This window comes from Felis catus, chromosome C1 (genome assembly GCF_018350175.1).
Source record: "Felis catus isolate Fca126 chromosome C1, F.catus_Fca126_mat1.0, whole genome shotgun sequence".
NCBI lineage: Eukaryota > Metazoa > Chordata > Mammalia > Carnivora > Felidae > Felis > Felis catus.
The window spans coordinates 86,498,418-86,517,699 of record NC_058375.1 but is presented as its reverse complement, the minus strand read 5'-3'; the positions used below and the strand labels follow the sequence as shown (position 1 = coordinate 86,517,699).

At 39.4% G+C, this 19,282-nt stretch overlaps 1 long non-coding RNA gene across 1 annotated transcript; it reads right to left on the bottom strand.

The window, feature by feature from the left end:
- Positions 1 to 471: 471 nt before the first annotated feature.
- Positions 472 to 10,810, bottom strand: LOC111561784. The gene is made up of 3 exons (XR_002744623.2): positions 10,518 to 10,810; positions 6,188 to 6,338; positions 472 to 1,270 (listed from the first exon to the last, which is right to left on the bottom strand). It is a non-coding gene; the product is annotated as an uncharacterized LOC111561784 (long non-coding RNA).
- Between the last annotated feature and the right edge of the window lie 8,472 nt (positions 10,811 to 19,282).

Here is a 19,282-nt window from a genome sequence, read left to right as displayed (position 1 = left end):
GAGAGAGACAGGGAGAGAAAGAGAATCTCAAGCAAGCTCTGTTCTGTGTTTGCAGAGTCTGACACAGGGTTCAATCCCATGAACTGTGAGATCATGGCTTGAGCCAAAATCAAAAGTCTGATGGTTAACCAACTGAGCCACTCAGGCATGCCTCCCCTTCCCTGTTTGTTTCTAATTACCCCTGCATGTATCTGGATTTGAAGACCCCTACCAGCCAATTAGTGTTTAACTTTAATCCAAATGCTTATTACTGGTTAAGGGTGGGGGTGGGCCTAGTAAAGGAGGATGAATGGTAAGTCTAAGCCTAGCTCACAATTAGAAACATGACCTGGAATATATCCCCATTCCAAGTGCATTGATGACCTCTTCTTTGTGAGGATCAGCATATTCACTGTGTAGGGGAGGAAAAGTTTTCCTCTACTACTGTAGATTCTTTTGGTTTGTCTATGAATTAAATTGACATAAGACAGATTAACTGGAGAAAAACAAATTTAATTATTTTTATAAGGGAGTCCCATAAAATATATGACACCCAAGGACAAGTCAGTCAGCTGAAGCTTATATGCCATCCTGATTTAAGAAATGGGATAAGGGCTTAGGGCATCAAAGGGAGGAAGGAGATTCACGGACAATAGGAAAAGCAGATGTTTGGGAATTAGATGTTTGCGTTGCCATATAGATATGTCTTTCAGACAAAAAGTTATCTTTGGTAATAGCTCTCTTTCCGGACCAGGCTCTCTATTTAAATTCTTTTAGATAGTTAAGGGAGAAGTAAAAGTTTTTCTTGAATCTGCTGGGTCTTGATTGCCTTTGGCTCAAAATAATCTACATGCCAAAGTGGCATATTTCAGGATCATGCTCCTCCTGTTTTCCTTTGAAACTTCCCTGAGAAGTTTTGCAGTCCAGAAGTTAAGTTGATAGACTGCTTCACCTAATTGAACTAGTCTCTTAGTCCTGAGAATAGGTCAGTTCAGTGAAACAGTTGTGTCTCATTTCAGGATGCGGAGAAGTAAGTGGGCTCATGTTAGGCCTGTGGTGCAAGCCACCTGGTATTTAATAAGAGATATTTCTATGGAAACAAAAGAAAAACAATGGCTAATGATCAGAGCAGACTACAGTCACAGTTTATGAGTTTTGAAGGCAGACAGTTGAGAAGACTTCTAGATGTCCAGCTTGAAGCATCTTCAGATGGAGTGAGGGTGGGCAGTGACAATATGATAGATCTTCCTGATTTGTAATTTGAATATCTCTGGTGATCTTTCTAAGTGGCCTGTAGGACAACAGGCATGAAGATTACCCATACATGAACTATTATCATGATTTCTCTGAAGTTGGTATCAAGTTGTCCAGCATAGCTTGCAGGGTTTTAGAAAAAAAGCAACTTTAGTTCTCCATGACTCCAAGTCAGAAGGGTGAGATAAAATTTGAAATGTTAGTTGGGAGAGTTGTAGCCAAATACTGGAGAAAACTTGAAGAATTCAGGATCCATTCCAGTGTATAGGTAGGAAAAAACCTCAAAGCAATGAGCAATACTAGAATCTGATGTCCACAAGTGCTTATCATAGTTTCTATTAGAACATAATTTTTCTGTCTCTGGTAACCCTTACTTCTATCAAAGAAAAGGATCATAAAACTAATTTGTTTGCAAAGTCAGTCCAGTTTCAATATATTTTGCCAGATTATTTATATAAGTACAGCAAGAAGAGTGATTAACCATATAGGCTTTTTAAATCTACTTTGCTAGACATTTTTCATAAGGAATCTCAGATTCCAACTTTTTAAAAGCCTCTTGAGGCTAGAAAGATAAGCCAAAGACTTGCCATCAGAGTTTGCCTGAAAAACCTATAGATTTCGGTTATTTCCTCTCTTCTTGAGGTCCCCAGATTAAGCTAAGGTTCCTGTGCCTGCCAGAAAGTGATCTTCCTTACTCACCTGGTAAGACTGTCAAAAACCCTAAAAGCAGGGCAGAGAGATTTTTGCAAGGGGCTTTATTAATTCCATAAAGTCAACCTTAGTTTCTTAAAGCTATTTGGTCACCTGAGTTTATCACATCATTCTCAAATATGACATTTTAGTTAAAGCATTGGTAATATAACCCATGTTTCTAATTTTCTTATTACAAGAACAGATTCTTACTGAACTTACACAAATACGTATATTGCCATGAAAATATAAGAATAGTCAATATTTTTCAAACTCAGGAGGGATCAGTTAGGGAGAAAATGTAATTATGTCATCTTTGTTCACAAAGGCATATCTTGCCAAGTTGTTGATAGCTTAAAAGAAAAAAAGAAAAGTTTTCCTTAAATCTGGAGAAACAAAACATAAGGAACCAGCAATGTTTCAAACAAAGAAGTAATAATAATTATAATCATCCACCTCAGTTCAGTCAGTTCCATGTAATTAATGTTTGTTCTGCTTGAATCAGGTTTTTCCATTAGTTTTAGAAATTCCTGGGGTGCCTGGGTGGCTCAGTCAGTTAAATGCCCAACTCTTGGTTTTGACTCAGGTCATGATCTTATGGTTAGTGAGTTTGAGCCCCACATTACCCTCTGCACTGACAACACTGAGCCTGCTTGGGTTCTCTCTCCCTCTCTCTCTGCCCCCTCCCCTGCTCACATGCTCTCTCTGTCTTTAAAAATAAGTCAATAAATATTTTTAAAAATTTTCATTTAGAAAATGATTTGGGGAAGTTTGTCAAAAATATCAGAAGGTTTAGACACTTTACCAAATAAGATCATAGATCATCATGAAACAATACTCAATTTCTATTTAACCAAAGTGACAAAAGGTTTTAAGGCAAATACAAAAGGTTATGCAGTTGTGAGCAAAACCAATAAAAGACTTGATAAAGCACAGAAAATTATTTTGAGAAAACAAAGAATATTTGCTTTCTAGGCAAAAAACTTGAAAGGTAAAGACAAAACTGGGTGTTATGCATAGGGGATGAATCACTGTAATCTACTCTTGAAATCATTATTGCACTATATGCTAACTAACTTGGATGTAAATAAATAAATAAATAAATAAATAAATAAATAAATAAAATTTAAAAACTAAATTAAAAAAGTAACAAAACAAAAACAAACAAATGAAAAGGGTAATGACAAAACTTCCATAATCCCTTAGCAGGAGCAGTACAAGAAAACTTAGTCCTTTTAGCAAATGAAAGAAAATTAAGGTTTAGTTTTACATAAGTACATTACTGATTTAAAAAAATTTTTTTTTCAACGTTTATTTATTTTTGGGACAGAGAGAGACAGAGCATGAACGGGGGAGGGGCAGAGAGAGAGGGAGACACAGAATCGGAAACAGGCTCCAGGCTCTGAGCCATCAGCCCAGAGCCTGACGCGGGGCTCGAACTCACGGACCGCGAGATCGTGACCTGGCTGAAGTAGGACGCTTAACCGACTGTGCCACCCAGGCGCCCCAGTACATTACTGATTTTAAAACTTAACTTTATAACCCTTATATGATAAGGACAGCAGCTCTCAAGTCCTCAAATAGTTAGGTTGCAGCCTAAATGACATCTTAGGGGATTCACTCACCCAACTACATTGTTTTCATTTTACCTTTTTTATATCATGGGATTTTGGAATATTTTAATAAATCCTATGACAAAGGTTTTAGAAGGTTTTTCTTTTCCTCTAGGTACATTTAGCTTCATTTTTGCTTCAGGGGGGAAAACCTAAAAAAAAAAAAAAATCTTCCTTTTAAATATCTTATCAGTTTTCAGCAGGGACAAAAGTAAATATTTCTGGCAGTCTTGAACAACCCACCTTGGATGTAAGAGGGGTCCCCAAAGAGGGTGCATAGGATACTGAAATTCCAAGATCCAGAGTTACTCCCAAAGACAGCCAAAAGAGAAAATAAAAAATCTGCATGCCCCGGACAGGCAGAAAACCAAGCCAAGTTCTTAGGATACAACAACTAGATAAGCGAGAAAGCCAAATTATGTAAACAACCCAAATTTCCACTGGTTGATGAATGGATAAAGAAAATGTGGTATATATATACTATATATATATATATATATATACCACATATATATATATATACCACATATATATATATATACCACATATATATATATATATATATATATATATATATACCACATATATATATATATATATATATACACAATGGAAAATTACTCAGCCATAAAAAAGAATGAAATCTTGCCATTTTCAACAACGTGGATGGAGCTAGAGAATATAAGTGAAGGAAGTCAGTCAAAGAAAAACAAAACAAATTATTTCACTTATATGTGGAATTTAAGAAACAAAACAAACAAGCATAGGGTAATTAAGACGGAGAGAGATCAGCCAGCCGAGAACAGACTCCTAACTATACAGAACAAACTGATGGTTACCAGAGGGGAGGTGGGGGAAACAGGTGATGAGGATGAAGGAGTACACTTGTGATGAACACTGGGTGTTGTATGTAAGTGTCGAATCAGTAAATTGTACGCCTGAAAAGAACATTGCACTGTGTGTTAACTGGAATTTAAATAAAAACTTAAATAAAAAAAAAAAAAAGAAGACAATAGCTATCCCAGGGAGGGAAAGGATCAATAATCAATATGTCTAGAGTTGTAAAGAAAGGAACAACATGAAATTTTATTTTCTTCTTTCCAGGAGACCTAAACTCCTTGGTGGCAGTTTAGGGTACATCTGTGAAGGACATTGCATAGGAAGACCTAAAGCTGGCAGGGCCTGGTTATAGCCCTCAGCAAAATGATCCCTACTGCCTGTCCCAGGTGCTTCTGCCAAATTCACTTTCTGACTTTTGGTATTTTTACACGTAAACTGTATACCCTGGGCCTGGGCATCAGGCTGAAGTGCTCTCTGTAAATTTTATAGGGAAATGAAAGTTAAATATGGCAGATGTGGCCATATTTTGAGAAGGTGAATTTACTTTGGATTTAATTCTCTTCTAATTTCAATGCTATCATCTTCTTAATGGATTTCCTAAAGTTAGCCATTATATCTCTTTGTGTTCTTTTTAATTTGGTCTTTCCCTGTGTACCAATAAGACAATTTGTTCAGGATGAAAGCTCTCTAATTTCTTTTCTCTTTCGAACATAGCCAGTTCAAAGGATCCATCATCTAGCCATTGATGAGTAGGATCTCATATTAATGTCAATGGCAACTCAAACCAGTAAACCTTTTATGACTTACACATGGGTGCAAGAGGTATTCCCAAAGAAAAGTGTGGGGGGCGGGGGGGAAGCAGCTCTCACAAGGTCCAGAAAGTGCACTCCTAAAGTTAGCCTAAGAAAGATCTAGCTGCAAATGGGGTGCAGTTCACATTTCTGTTGCCACAAATTGGTGATGACTAATTTGAAGGTTCAGGTGACACATACCCCTTAAGGACTGGGACCTCTTATGACAAACTCCCCTGACAGCTGGCACAGTTGGACAAAGAGAACACTGCTTATCAGATCCACAGTCTATTCAGCTGTCCACCAGATGCATGCATCCTCTAACTGGTGGACCAGAGAAAATACTCTCATTGGTCATAAAGCCAAGCTCTCAAAGCATAGAACAAGATGAAAGGGAAACCTCATCTGATTTTTCTTATATGCACATTAACAGTTGTAGCTAAGCCTTGAGTCTTTTGGAGTCAAACGAATACTCAAAAGGGATGTGCTTCCAGTTTGAGGATTGTGTGGTATTTTTTTACAGAGTACCTTGTTGCACAGAAATTTTCTTGAGGTTGGTGGGTAACCTAGTATCAACCGAACCTGTTCCATAACCAAGTTATCCTAACAAGAGAGTCTTTGAGTTAGGTGATGAGTACTTTAATAGCTTTTATGTGCTCCACCCATTCTCACCAACTTTGCGGTGTTAGCTTCTAAGATGTCCTTTAGCAAGTCTTTACCTAATGTGTACATTAACCCACACCAAAGTTTATCTAAATAGACATCAGTCATGGTGAGAACTGTGAACTCATCAGTCTGTTAGACAGGCTTATAGGGCCTATGATTGTATTCTACCTTACAGCTTTTATCCTTATGACAAAGACAAAGAAAAACAGTGACTATCTCTGGGAGGAAAAGGATGAATAAAAATCAAGAGTACTCATATCAAATCTTTACTAGGGTTACTATACCCAAAGAACTATTTCCACAAATGCTTTTCCTGCTACTCTAAATTTAGAAAAGGAAGAAAAAGACTCTTACCTCTCTTGTTTACAATTCTCCCTGTAGGCAGAGATCTCAGAGGCTGATGTTGTGAGAATTCTTAGCTTTTTTTGTCAAAGATTTCATAGCTGCAACAGCCTCAGAACAAGCAGTGTCCAGCCAGTAAAGTTTGTCCCATCTGAGTCACCAACTGTAGGGGAGGAAAATTTTTTTCTCTTTCTTTCTAGGTTCTTTTGGCTGGTCTATGAATCAAACTGACATAAGACAGATTAATGGGAGAAAAACAGATTTAATTATGTTTGTAAGGGACTCCCATAATATATATGAGATCCTTGGACAAGTCAGTCAGTGGAAGCTTGTATGCCATCCTTAGCTAATAAATGGGATGGAGGGGGGTGGGGAAGAAAAGAAAGGAAGAGAAAAGAAAGGAAAGGAAAAGAAGGAAGGAAGGAAGGAAGGAAGGAAGGAAGGAAGGAAGGAAGGAAGGAAGAAAAAGAAAGAAAGAAAGAAAGAAAGAAAGAAAGAAAGAAAGAAAGAAAGAAAGAAAGAAAGAGAGAGAGAGAGAGAAAGAAAGAAAGAAAGAAAAAAAGAAAGAAAGAAAGAAAGAAAGAAATGGGATAGGAGGGCCTGGGGCATTAAAGGGGAGGAAGGTGATTCACAGGACAATAGGAAAAGCAGATGTTTGGGAATAGAAATAGATCTTTCAGACAAAAAGTTATCTTTGGTAATAGCTCTCTTTCTGGGCCAGTTCCCCTATCTAAATTATTTTAGGTAGTTGTTAAGGGAAAGGTAAAAGTTTTTCCTGAATCTGTTTGGTCATAATTGCCTTTAGCTCAAAATAATCCACATGCCAAAGTGGCTTATTTTGTGATCACATATTTTGCTGCCCTTCAATTACATTTTCTTTTTCCCTATCAATTCTTGCAGGATTATATAGCATTGCATCCAAAGAAAGTAAAGTAGACTCCTTGGGGAAGATACCAGAAGCAGATCATCTGGACATCCCACCTCTCTGCTCAATTCTTGGTAGGATCTTAAAGTAAATAGTCTTAGTCAGATACATGCACCATTATTTATCACCTCAGTCTAGATGTCAAGGATGGTTCTAAATACTTAAAGGTCACCTGTACATGTGTTCTTCATGGGACTCATGAATTAAATGACATGAATATGAAATAAACACATAGGCACAGATGATATGTGATTCAATGATAGTCCTGTTTATACAAATAATTTCTTAAAATTGACCAGTTAATAAATAATACACATCGAAATTGGTCTTTACTAACACCTTGTGCCCAACAATAATTGTGGTATCGAATCAGGCTTCATTTCCTCCGAGTGCCTGTGATATCACTAGTAGTGAAGTTTCCTGAAAAGTCACACAAGTTTGAGGACAAAAAAAATCTTGTATCTCAAAATAACAGAGAAACTTGAGGAACTAACCTTAGCTTCTTCCAAGCCATAAAGGATTTGCCCCCACCCATTCACTTCCTCTGAAACAGGAACCTGTGAAGATCTTTCTTTGTTCTCAAAAGAGGAGCTTTATAGGAATCCTCCCCATTCTCCCTTAAGGACAAACCATTCAAGGAAATCAGAGGGAAGAGGAGAACATCAGCAGGAGAGGAAAGAGATTAAATATGCTTTAGTTTTGGTTTATACAGTCTTTTTTTGAAAATTCTCTTTATTTTTTTCCCCTCTCTTCCCTAATCCTTAAAATGTCAGTTACTCAGGGCACCTGGGTGGCTCAGTGGGTTAGGCATCTGACTCTTGATCTCTGCTCAGGTCATGATCTCACGGGTTTGTGAGTTCAAGCTCTATATCAGGCTCTATGCTGACAGGATAGAGTCAGTTTGGGATTTTCTCTCTCTTCCTCTCTGTCTCTCTGTCCCTTCTCTGCTTGCTCTCTCTCAAAATAAATAAATAAAACATTAAAAAAATGTATCTTCAAAAATATTTTTAAAAAGTCAGTCACTTAACCCCTCTGAATCATCATTTTGATTTGATACTAAAGCCTACCTTGATTCAAGAGGATACTGAGAAGTAACTCATAGCAAATAACTATACATTCTTTTGGTAGGATTCATCTTCCTTCTCAATCCCAAAGACACACACACACACTGACTCATTTTTTTTTTCTCGAGTGAATGCTCCATCAGGTTTTCTCATTGAGCCACCCATTACCTTTCAGTCAACCTCACAGAATAAAAAATATACTCCGGCAGGGTTCCACAAACCACCCCCAAATGCTACAATGGCACAAGTGTAATTGGTGGATGAATTGGCCATCCAAGAACAAAGCTGAAAGCAAACGTCAAAGGACACTGCTTATGATAGCCAGGATTTTAGAGATAAAGATTCCAGTATATTTTATTTTCAATGACTTAATGGGGCAAAACACTGAGTAAGGATGATAGAAACAAAGCAGGAGAAAGAGAGGAAAACAGGAAGAAGAAAAGGGGGAATAAAGATAAATGGTGAAAGATGCTAAAAAATTGGGAAGTTAAGTATGATTTTAAAAATGAACGATCACCTAAACAGCAAAGGGGGAAATAATTTGGCCTGCAAGAACAAAACAGAAGAATGGAAGAGGAAGAAGTCTGGGTTTCAGCCCAGAAAAAAGCTGGAACCAAAATAATATGGAGACCTCCACTGTTAGCAATTTTGAGCGGCTAAAATCTGTGACCTTCTTTCCATTTCCTGACTTGTACTGTCCTCTTTACCAACAACAATTCAAAATAAGCAGTCATCAGACCATTAGTCAGCACTTTTAATAGAATTGCATCAAAGATTATTCATCTCTGAAAAGGAGTTCCCCATTATTCCCTCAAATGGTTTTTAGACTAGTCATCATAAGACAATGTTTGAGTTGCACGTTCAGAGTTATCGTAGGATCATTCAATTTATGTAAAATCTTTACACAGAAGTCTACATTATTGTTCAGAACAGTGTGCCTTAGTGGAATGGGTTTAGAGGCCAATGAAACCTGTGTTCAAGTCCTAGTTCTGAAGCCTGTAACAAATTACTTTTTAACTTCTCTGAGCTTCAGTTTCTTCCTATATACAATGGAGATTTTTTTTTAAGTTTGTTTATTTTGAGAGGGAGAGAGGCAGGGGAAGAAGCAGGGGAGGGGCCGCACGAGAGAGAATCCCAAGCAGGTTTCACACTGTCAGCTTAGAGCCAGGTGCAGGGTTCAAACTCACAAACCATGAGATCATAACCCAAATCCAAAGCCAGAAGCTTAACTGACTGAGTCACCCAGGTGTCCCATACAATGGAGATCTTTTCAATTAAATGACAAAACCAATATAAAAAGACCTTTCTCATCTCTACTTTGTAATAGAGCTCAACAAATTATGGCAATAATTATCATCACATTAATGAATGAATGCTCACATATATAAAAGTTCAAGTGTCAGATCAGAGAGAAAAAGAAACCCAATAATGAGAAAAGGATAATGAAGAGGAAGAAGAAGGAGGGAGATCCCACTGGGTGGAAGAGGGTAAGTTTGACTGAAAAGCAAGTAATCTGCCACTGATGCCAAATCAAGAGCTTGTGGGGCAACTTCCCAAGGCTACCTACATTAGAGCAGTCCAGTCACCTGGACGTTGGAGTACCAGATGCTAAAAGAAGACAATGAGTTCCTGGAAGGCAATAGCCGTGGTTCTATAATAGGAGTCAGTTTCTGAAGTACTTCTCACTTTTTGTCTTCCTGAGCAGAAATCTTTGCACTAGTCTGCCTCAGGTAATGATTTGTCCAAAAGGAAGGTTTGCATTTTCTTACAGAAGGAGAACAAGAAAAAGAGCAACGTTCTGCTTCTGTCGTTCAAAAAACCTGGGTAAGCAAGCTTCTTGAAAAGGGATTTGCTGAACTCCTTTATGAGACCTTTGTATCTGTTTTTTAAATGTTTATTTATTTTTGAGAGAGAGAGAGCACGCGTGGGGGATAAGCAGAGAGCAGGAGGACAGAGGATCCAAAGCGGGCTCCATGCTGACAACAGAGAGCCCGATGCAGGCTCAAACACATGAACCGTGAGATCATGACCTGAGCCAAAGTTGGACACTAAACTGACTAAGCCACCCAGGTGCCCCAAGACCTTCGTATTTCAACAACCAATCATGGAGACTTCAGATCATAGAGATCTACCAATAAGGTTACAAAAAAAAAAAAAAGTAACCTGTTTTATCACTAAGATTTAGCCAAGTGAATGAAGTCAGGAAAAAGAAGTGAGGGAAAGAAAGATCTGCTCTTTTTTAGTGTGGGGAATTGTGAGAAGTTAGAAGAGCCCTGTGGCTGGTGGGGGAGGGGGGAGGAGGGGATGTGAAATGGCCCAGGAAGGGAAAGGTGCACTGGGAAAGCAAAGTTACCTCCGAAGGCAGAACCGGGGTCATTTGAAGATACGTCCCCATAGACTCCGGAACAAAGTGGGCCCCTGTGTGTCATGCTCCATACAAACCTAGGGACCCAGCCCATCCTGAGGCAGTATGGTTTGGTCAGACCGAGTGATGAAGACAGGAGCCAGAAATCAAGCCTCTGTGCTTGTCAGAGGTAGACGAGGCAGAGGCTGGAGAGGCCAGCCAGACTTCAAAGGGCTCTCTAGCACCAGAGGAAACTGAAATGAGGGCATGTCAAACATAGCAGACTACAGACTTTGACCAGCCAGGAGATCAACCACAAGTCACACCCACCCAGTTTTCAGCCATAAACACCCACAGGGCCAGTAGCACCCAATAGAGAAGGGACAACAGCCTGGGGCCAGAGCAAGCTAAGAGCTATGCCTAAAGACACCAACCCCTCCCACCACAACAACTACCACCACCACGAGGTTGAGGTTGCATAAGCCTCAGCCCTTCCCCCGCGTTCCAGACAAGCTAGGGAGGAAGAGGTCTGTCATCTGAGAGGCTGAACATTTTTAGCTAAGGAAAGCAGAATAGTACCCAAATGGATTAAATTATTGAATGGGACTACATTTTAAACCGATGTTTAGTTAATGGCATTCCTTCCTCTATCCAGAAAGTAAGGGCTTACAAAAGAAGCCAAAACAGTATAGACTAAATAAAGTTTATTTTTTGCACACTCAAGTTGTAACGTAGGTTACATTTCGCAATCCCATTACACATTCTTTCTTTGGTTTCATGCGGAAAGGCAATCTAAGCACAATATGTAATGAATGGTTGACTGGCAAAACTTCCAAAGGAATGAATTCTTTGAAAGGACAAAAATATTCATCCTATGTGGTCTGGTTTTAGTGGAGAGGATCGAGTGACTGGGGTGGAGGGAAAGAGAAGAAAAGGGAGCTGGCTGTGGACAAGGATTTTGTCTATTTTATTCACTATCATGTTGGCCACACCTGGAGCATAGTAGGTGCTCCACAAATCTGGGTCAAGTGAATGAACATTTATACTCAACAAATAAACATTTATACTCAACAAATAAACTCAACAAATAAACAAATAAAACTTATGCCAGACATTGTCAGCATGATCCTATTTAATTCTCACAACAGCCTTTGAAGTTGGTACTATGATCACTACTTGATAGATTAAAAAAATGAGTTCAGAAAGGTTGAGTAACTTCTTCAGTCACACACCTGGGAAGTGTGTGATGGGAAAACAGGACAAATGGACCACTGTGACTTATCAAAGTATTTCCTCCTATGGAAGGAAATATCTTCCTATAGGATAAATTTCAGTGATAACTCTGCCCTCCATTTTATAATTACAAGAAAGATCCTGATGTTCTCTGCCATGACCTGACTCCCACTGAGAAAATGATTCTTCTGCTGCCATGATCACAAGGCAAAGGTAACGCTGATATAGTAGCAGTTGCTGTATCTAAATTGAAACGTTAATAGAATAGTTATCTGGGTAAGAAGAAATCACAGGAAAGTAGAAAGAGCTGTGTGGGACACTGAAATGCAATCCTAGAAAAAGAAAAAGAAAAAAGGGAAATCATAACCGTAATCAGTACTTTAACTGAAATAAGCATTTTTAAACGTCAAAAGAACCCTTGAGCTTTGTGTAATCAAAATAAACAAACGAAAAAAAATAGACTAAATTGCATAAAATAAGCCCTTTCTTGGGTTTCCAGTGACGTTACAAACCGCAGAGGCTCCACCATCTATTTAAATTACAGCACGGGCCTTCACCCGCTGGTGGGTTGTTTGGTCAAACCCGGGCATCTACATTAACATTCACCACGCCCTTCTGCTTTGATCTGAGGCCCCTTCTAAATTCAACAGACATTCAAGGGGACTCAGAAGCAAAACCATTGTCATTTCAGACTTGCATTCCATTTATCCCAGTTATAAAAATTAGCAAAGGGCCAATGGCCTAAGGATCTAAAGAAAATCTGGCTGGATCTAAAGAAATGCAGCTGGAGACACAAAAATGGAAATGTCACCAGCAACACAAATGATGCACTTTCGATCATTCCTCTTGCTAATATGACTCTGATATCTGAACGGCACAAAGAAAGGAGAAAAGATTATGAGTCAACAACAAGTCACTTATCTCTGAAATGAGACAGCTGGATACATCAATTTCTAAGATCCCTTCCAACTCAACGGTTCTGTAAGTCTGAGGAAGCCTGAGGAAGTTCTCCTGGCTTCACTGTGTAAGGGAAAAGCAAAGCCCAGTTTCGCTGGCCACTCACTACTGGGCATGGGGAAGTTATTTAACACCATTAGTTTAAGAGTCCTCATTGTCGGGGGTCAGATGGCTACACAGTTCACAGGATTGTTGTGTATAGCTACTGAAAAAATGGGGAAGTCAGACTTGCTCATATGCTTTTTAAAGCCTTTAATTTTTAAAGGAATTTTCCAAAGGGAGGATGAAGGAGGGAACGAACATTTGGTAAGTGCCTAGAACGCAGCACAGGATGTGCATGGCTGGTTTTCTCAATGTGCTACTTCTTTGTACAATACGGCACCTTTTAGAAAGGTTGAGATGCTGCTATTTTTGAACCCATCATCACCATGCAGTGCAAATGCAGGAGCTGGAAACCTCCCATTTAGGTATGTGGTGGACTCCAGTGATCAGACATGCCAGCTTGGAAGCCTACCTAACACTCAGCCCCAGAACACAGGCTGGCCTGTTCTCCTACTCCACCCAGGACTCTCACACTCCAGGCCACCAAAAGGAGATTGCTCTCAAGTGAGACTGACTTAGTACCCATGGTGAACCTCAGCTCTGAGATCTCAGTTATTCCAATTTAAATCAGGTGGCAAAATAGGAGCCCCGAGGTCACACATGGCTACTATCATGTTACAGTTAGCCTGTATAAGATTTTTTTCTTAATTTTTTTAACATTTATTAATTTTTGAGGCACAGAGAGAGACAAAGCACAAGCGGGGGGAGGGGTAGAAAGAGAGAGAGAGAGACACAGTATCTGAAGCAGGCTCCAGCACAGAGCACGACACAGGGCTCGAACTCAGGAACCGCAAGATCATGACCTGAGCCAAAGTTGGATGCTTAAGCAACTGAGACACCCAGGTGCTCCAAGATTTTTTGAAAGTGGATTAGTTACCAGTATTTAAAAATCAGGAGATCACACATCAAAATCCATATTTTCAGCTCCTTGTGGAACACCTAAGCACACTGGGCTCACAAGTGTGAGCAGTATTTTCAGCTGCAAGGGCTAGAGAAGATAAAGACGTCTCCAGTGAGATGGACATTTACTCTCAAGTTCACCGCAGTCCCTGCCTGGTGTACCTCACTCCAGTGAGTTCTATGCCCGATTCCTAGAGGCATTTCAGTGCAATTACTGATTCGGAACATCTAGACTAGAAAATTTCTTTTCTTTTTTTAAAGTTTACTGTGAGAGAATGAGAGAGTACTCAGGAGAGGGGCAAGAAGAGAGGAAGACAGGAAGAATCTCAAGCAGGCTCCACATGGTTAGCATAAAGCCCTAGACATGGCTTGAACAAATGGTGAGATCATGACCTGAACTAAAATCAAGAGTCACACACTGAACTGACTGAGCCCCCCGGGCGCCCCAAAACTAGAAAATTTCTGACTGACCTCAGCTTCCAGGATGAAGTTGCCTCAGGATCAAAGTGGCTCCTTGGGCATCTAGTTCATCTAGCCAGAGACCTGTTCTAGGGAGCCCTGAAAAACAAATGATGGAAGAACACTGGCTAGTTAAGCAATGTAGCAAGTAGGCTGGAGATCCATATGACACTGACAAGGAATCAGGTCCAGGCCAGAAACAACTGTTTTAGGTGGGTGTTTTTGTTTGGTTGTTGGTTGTTTTTTGTTTGTTTGTTTTAAGTAGGCTTCACACCCAGCACTAGTCCAATGTCAAGCTTGACCTCATAACCCTGAGATCAAGACCTGAGCTGAGATCAAGAGTCAGATGCTAAAGACTAAGCCACCCAGATACCCACCAGAAACATGATTTTAATATTGCAACTGCTTTTAGACTGTCTTGCCATGTATGGGATATAAAATGTCATTTTGTAAGATATCATGTTAATTAGCTGACAAATCTATGGAGACATTTCCACAATATAAAGGAATATTTCAGCACACTTAAAGCTGAATTCAAACAGTGGTTCACTAAAATAAATGCTTTCTATATCCCACAATTCTCTTCAATAAAAATAAGCCCAGTTCCCTGGAAAATACTATAAATTACAGAGATCCCAATCTTAGCAGAGCTTAACAGATAGATCCTTATTTTCCCAAAGCCCATACTTGGCTCTTTTTGGGAGAATTACTTTTGTTTCTCCGTGCTGTTTCCCAATATATGATGGTTGTCAGCCTGAATGCCAGTCCCCAAATCGGGTCCCGCTTGTGGGAAAGAGCTCGGTGCACTTAGACTTTTATGTTAGTTCATCCCATTAAAGAGCTTATGCTTTGTTATCCTTTCCTGAACCTTGGCAGGACCTCTTCATTTTCTTACAAGTTAAGTGAAAAGCAAAACTCTGCACTGGGCTGTTAATGATTCCTAGTGAGAGCCATGAAATGTGAATGGTGTTCGTCCTGAGATTATTCAAGTAGGCTGCCACAAATCCCAGGGACACTCTGTCAGTTGGAAAACAGGGAAAACATAGTTGCAGCCTCAATTTCTGCCCCTCCTTAAACTTACCAAAAAAGGAATCTGGGAAGGGGAAATGATACTGCCAACTATACTCGCTTTAGGCAGGGTGTTTCAGCCTCTGAAATTAGAGTTAAAGCTATGAATTTCCTCAAATTAAAGAAAAGTTCATGGAGCAACATATAAAGAATGTGAATAGTTCAGAACACAGAGAAACTATAGTAATCCCTGATGTCTAAGACTCCTTTTGTATGGAAAACAAATTGTTCTTTTTCCTTTTTCCTTCAAATAGATTGAAATGAAAGTAGGAAAAAAGTAAAAGTACTTTCAGCAATAAGCGAATGTAATTAGTTTGCTCCAAATAGAAGTTTCCTACCAGTTACCAGTGCATTCTTAATCGATAATGAAATGCAAAGTCTAAAGTGAACTCGCTGTGGTCACACAGACAAACACAATTCTATATGAGTCAAAATTCTGCAAACCACTGAAGAGCATCATCTTCAATGCCAGAGTCAACCCTGACATGACTGAAAGGCAGCTGCGGTGGCCTGAAAATCATCCTCTCCAGGGAAGAAATCATAACATTTGGTCAGTGCGTGGTTTTTCAGTGAAACTCATCTTTTGTGTGCTGTTATTTTCCCTTTCAATGTTTATGTAATTCCTTCAAATTCTCCACAGCCATATTCTATCCATCAGGCAAAATTTATGTGTAAATAATTGTTTCTTGTAAGAGACTCTGATAAAATCATATAGTGCTTCCAAAAAGCCAAAGATCCATAAGTCAAGAAAGTTTTAAAACACAAAATTTTATACCACAGAGAAAAAATAATAACTGTCCATGCCTTACGTTAAAATTATTTTAGATTTTCAACATTGAGCACTGCATTGAATTAATACATTTCTAATTTTTTTACTTTGGGGAAGAACTAGTTAATTCATCCTTTTCTGAGAAGACAAACAAAAGATTGAGCAATTTTTTTTTTCCCTAGTAAATCCGATGTGTATTTAGGCAGCCAAGATCCCATGCTACCAATTCTCCGGTAGTTAGCTGCTGTGAACATTTCAGTATTAACACACACACTTCAAATAGATGCCCTAGCCCCTTGATTAGTATTTAACCAAGACTTTCTGAGAATACTCAACACTGGCCTTTCTACAAATCTAATATAAAACCCAGATGACCATAGAAAAATACCAAATAAACAACCCTAGAAATCAAAATCCCCTTATTTGCAGGCCACATACACCTCAGCCCAGCTCCTGTCCCTGACGATATCCCTGTAAGGAAAGAAAGCATAATCCAGATATCTTCTTTAACTTTACCCTTGGTAATAAGTTCAGTAACTAACCTGGCTTATATTGAATTCCTCAGAAAATGAACAGAGAGGGACGCCTGGGTGGCTTAGTTGGTTAAGCATCTGATTCTTGATTTCAGCTCAGCTCATCATCTCACGGTCAGGCTCTGCCCTGATGTGGAGCCTACTTGGGATTCTCTCTCCTCTCTCTTTGCCCCACCTCTGCTTATGCACAGGTGCTCTCTTTCAATCAATCAATCAATCAGGTACTTTACCATCTCCAGACCCAGAGTGACATTAAAAGAAGAAAGAAAGAAAGAAAGAAAAGAAAAGAAAAGAAAAGAAAAGAAAAGAAAAGAAAAGAGAAAAGGAACAGAGAACGGAAGTCCCTTTGATACAAATTATATACAGATGTTTAAATCATTTCAACACATTTCAATTTTTGCAACTCAGGGCTACCATTCAAAATAACTGATGATGAAAAGAAAAACACTGAATAAGCATCTTTTTAAAAAATAAAAACCGATAAAAATGAATGCATAAGAAAAGATAATGTATATAAAGCTGTTTTTCAAACTGTATGTTATTATATGGGTCTTTTTGCCCCTTTAAGTTAGGAGGTCCCTGTTGGGTATGTCTTCTAAATTCCTTATAATTCTGCAACTTTTACTGTCATGCTTAATAGAGTATAATAACTCGGAAAACAAGTTGACATTAACCATCCTGATAATCGAGACGAGGGATTTTATGGATTGAATAATCTAGGTAAGTCTGTGCTATCCTAATTCACTTTGCGCGTGTGCATGGGAATATGAAAATCTGTGTTTTTCTAAATGCTGCCCTGACTGGCATCTAGACAAGGAAGAGAAACCAAGAACTCATATCTGCAGGTGGCCGCATGAAGGTAGCTGAAGCAGAACAGCATGTGAGCGCTAACCACTATTTCTGGTGCCACCAAAGAAGCCTGCGTGAAGACTCTCTGGCACACCTACATGATAGCTGATGTCTTTTTATATGTCTTCTCTTATTTTAGAACATAACTTTACTGGTGATTTAAATTTGTTTTTCTCTCAAGTGTCTAGACGGGCACAAGAGAAGCCCTGAAATTAGAAATAAATATGCTTTCCTTTGTACAAAAGAATGAAACCACTAGTTCTGCCTCTAGAAGACCTTTGAGGGGTAGATCCGGTAAAGGTTAGCGGCATCTGAGCTATTGACATTCTCAAGGGTCCTCCTTATAAAAACGGCCCTAGCCCTGGTGCAGTGGGTGGAGGCTGCTGGGAGTGCTCTCTGGCAGAAGTAGCCACTGAGACATATAGAACACAACAAGGCCTTTCTCTAGCCCTAGATGATTGCAATTGCCCACCATTAGGTGGATTTGCTCATAAGGATATTGATAATTAAGGTCATGTCAAGCTTCCTCTTGAGTGGTGCATTTGTGTCTCCTTTCTCTTTCATCCAAGTTAAGTAAGGACACCACCTAAGATTTACTCAAGTGTAGGCTTCATTTGCTCATTTTAACCCAAGTGGCTACACCCAACAGAGTTCACAGCGGTGCTCTAGAAGGAAAACACAAATTAAGGTGAGATGCTGGATGCTTTGATTTCACATGGGGTCTAGGATTTGAAAAATTGAATACAAATGCTGATACTTGCAACAGCATCCAGAGCTTCTCCATTCCAAATCTGAAAGCTAATGTCCCATTGGTTAAAGGATAGCTGCTAACATTAATCATATTTGTTAAATAAAATTCTTTTACATTGCTTAAGAACTCAGTATATTAGGGGGACGGTACAGCAGCGGGAAAACTCATGAAAATAACTGTTTCTTACCGTATCAGTGGCCCTGGACCCCAAAGAGAAGGAACCAATGAAACGCCAGAACTGGAGGAATGAGTCCTGTAAGCTCTATGAAGTCAGAGACCTTTTAAATGGTTTTCTTGCTAGCCAGAGTACATGGCCTAGGGCAAGCATTCTTGTTGAAAGGATAGGTGAATGGATGGGTGTACCCATCAAAAGCGGTGGGAGTAGGAAGCCTGAGCCAGCTTTCCTCAATAGGGTTCTTCTTTCTACCTTGGTATCACAAAGGAGCAGAAAAGTGGAGTGATAATAGGATCAAAGCTCCCGGGAAGTAGATAAGCAACTACCTACTTTCCCCCATCCCATCCTCCCTGCTATCCTTGCCCTGTTTTTCCTCTTCCCATTCCTCCTTGGATCTAATCAGCCTGATCAAGTAACACTGCAGCACCTGAGGCAATTTGCTGAGTGTAAAGGAGGGAATCTCTAGGGCTGAGCACAGGCAAACAATGTATCTAGCCACAAGCTTATAAAGCCCTCAAGAACACCAGCCTTGTCTTCCTTTTATTGTGTCTCCGCCGGTGACTCCTAACAATGCAGTGCTTGCACCCAGGATCGGTGTTACAATCTGCCTGAATGCTTTTTATAGGTTTGGTCAGGTGGTAAGAAATGGTTTGACACACTCCAGTGTGTATGTCACCTATACTAATATGTTTCGGTATCCTGGCCAGTGTTTTAAAGCCCATTCTTCCTAAGGCTATTTATGATACATTATATGTTCCTAGGACCAAAATCTGAATGTCAATAAACGTTTATTGTGACAGTTTCCTTGCAATCCTAGACTCTTCCAAAACACAGACATTCTTAGGTATTACAAATACCAATACTATACCTAATTCTCATCCTATAGAAGCAAGGAGAATATCATCGGGTTACAATTATTTAGCATTTTAACGCTTTGGTTCTGGGACTTAGGAGACTGCTGAAAGAGCAAATTTTCCT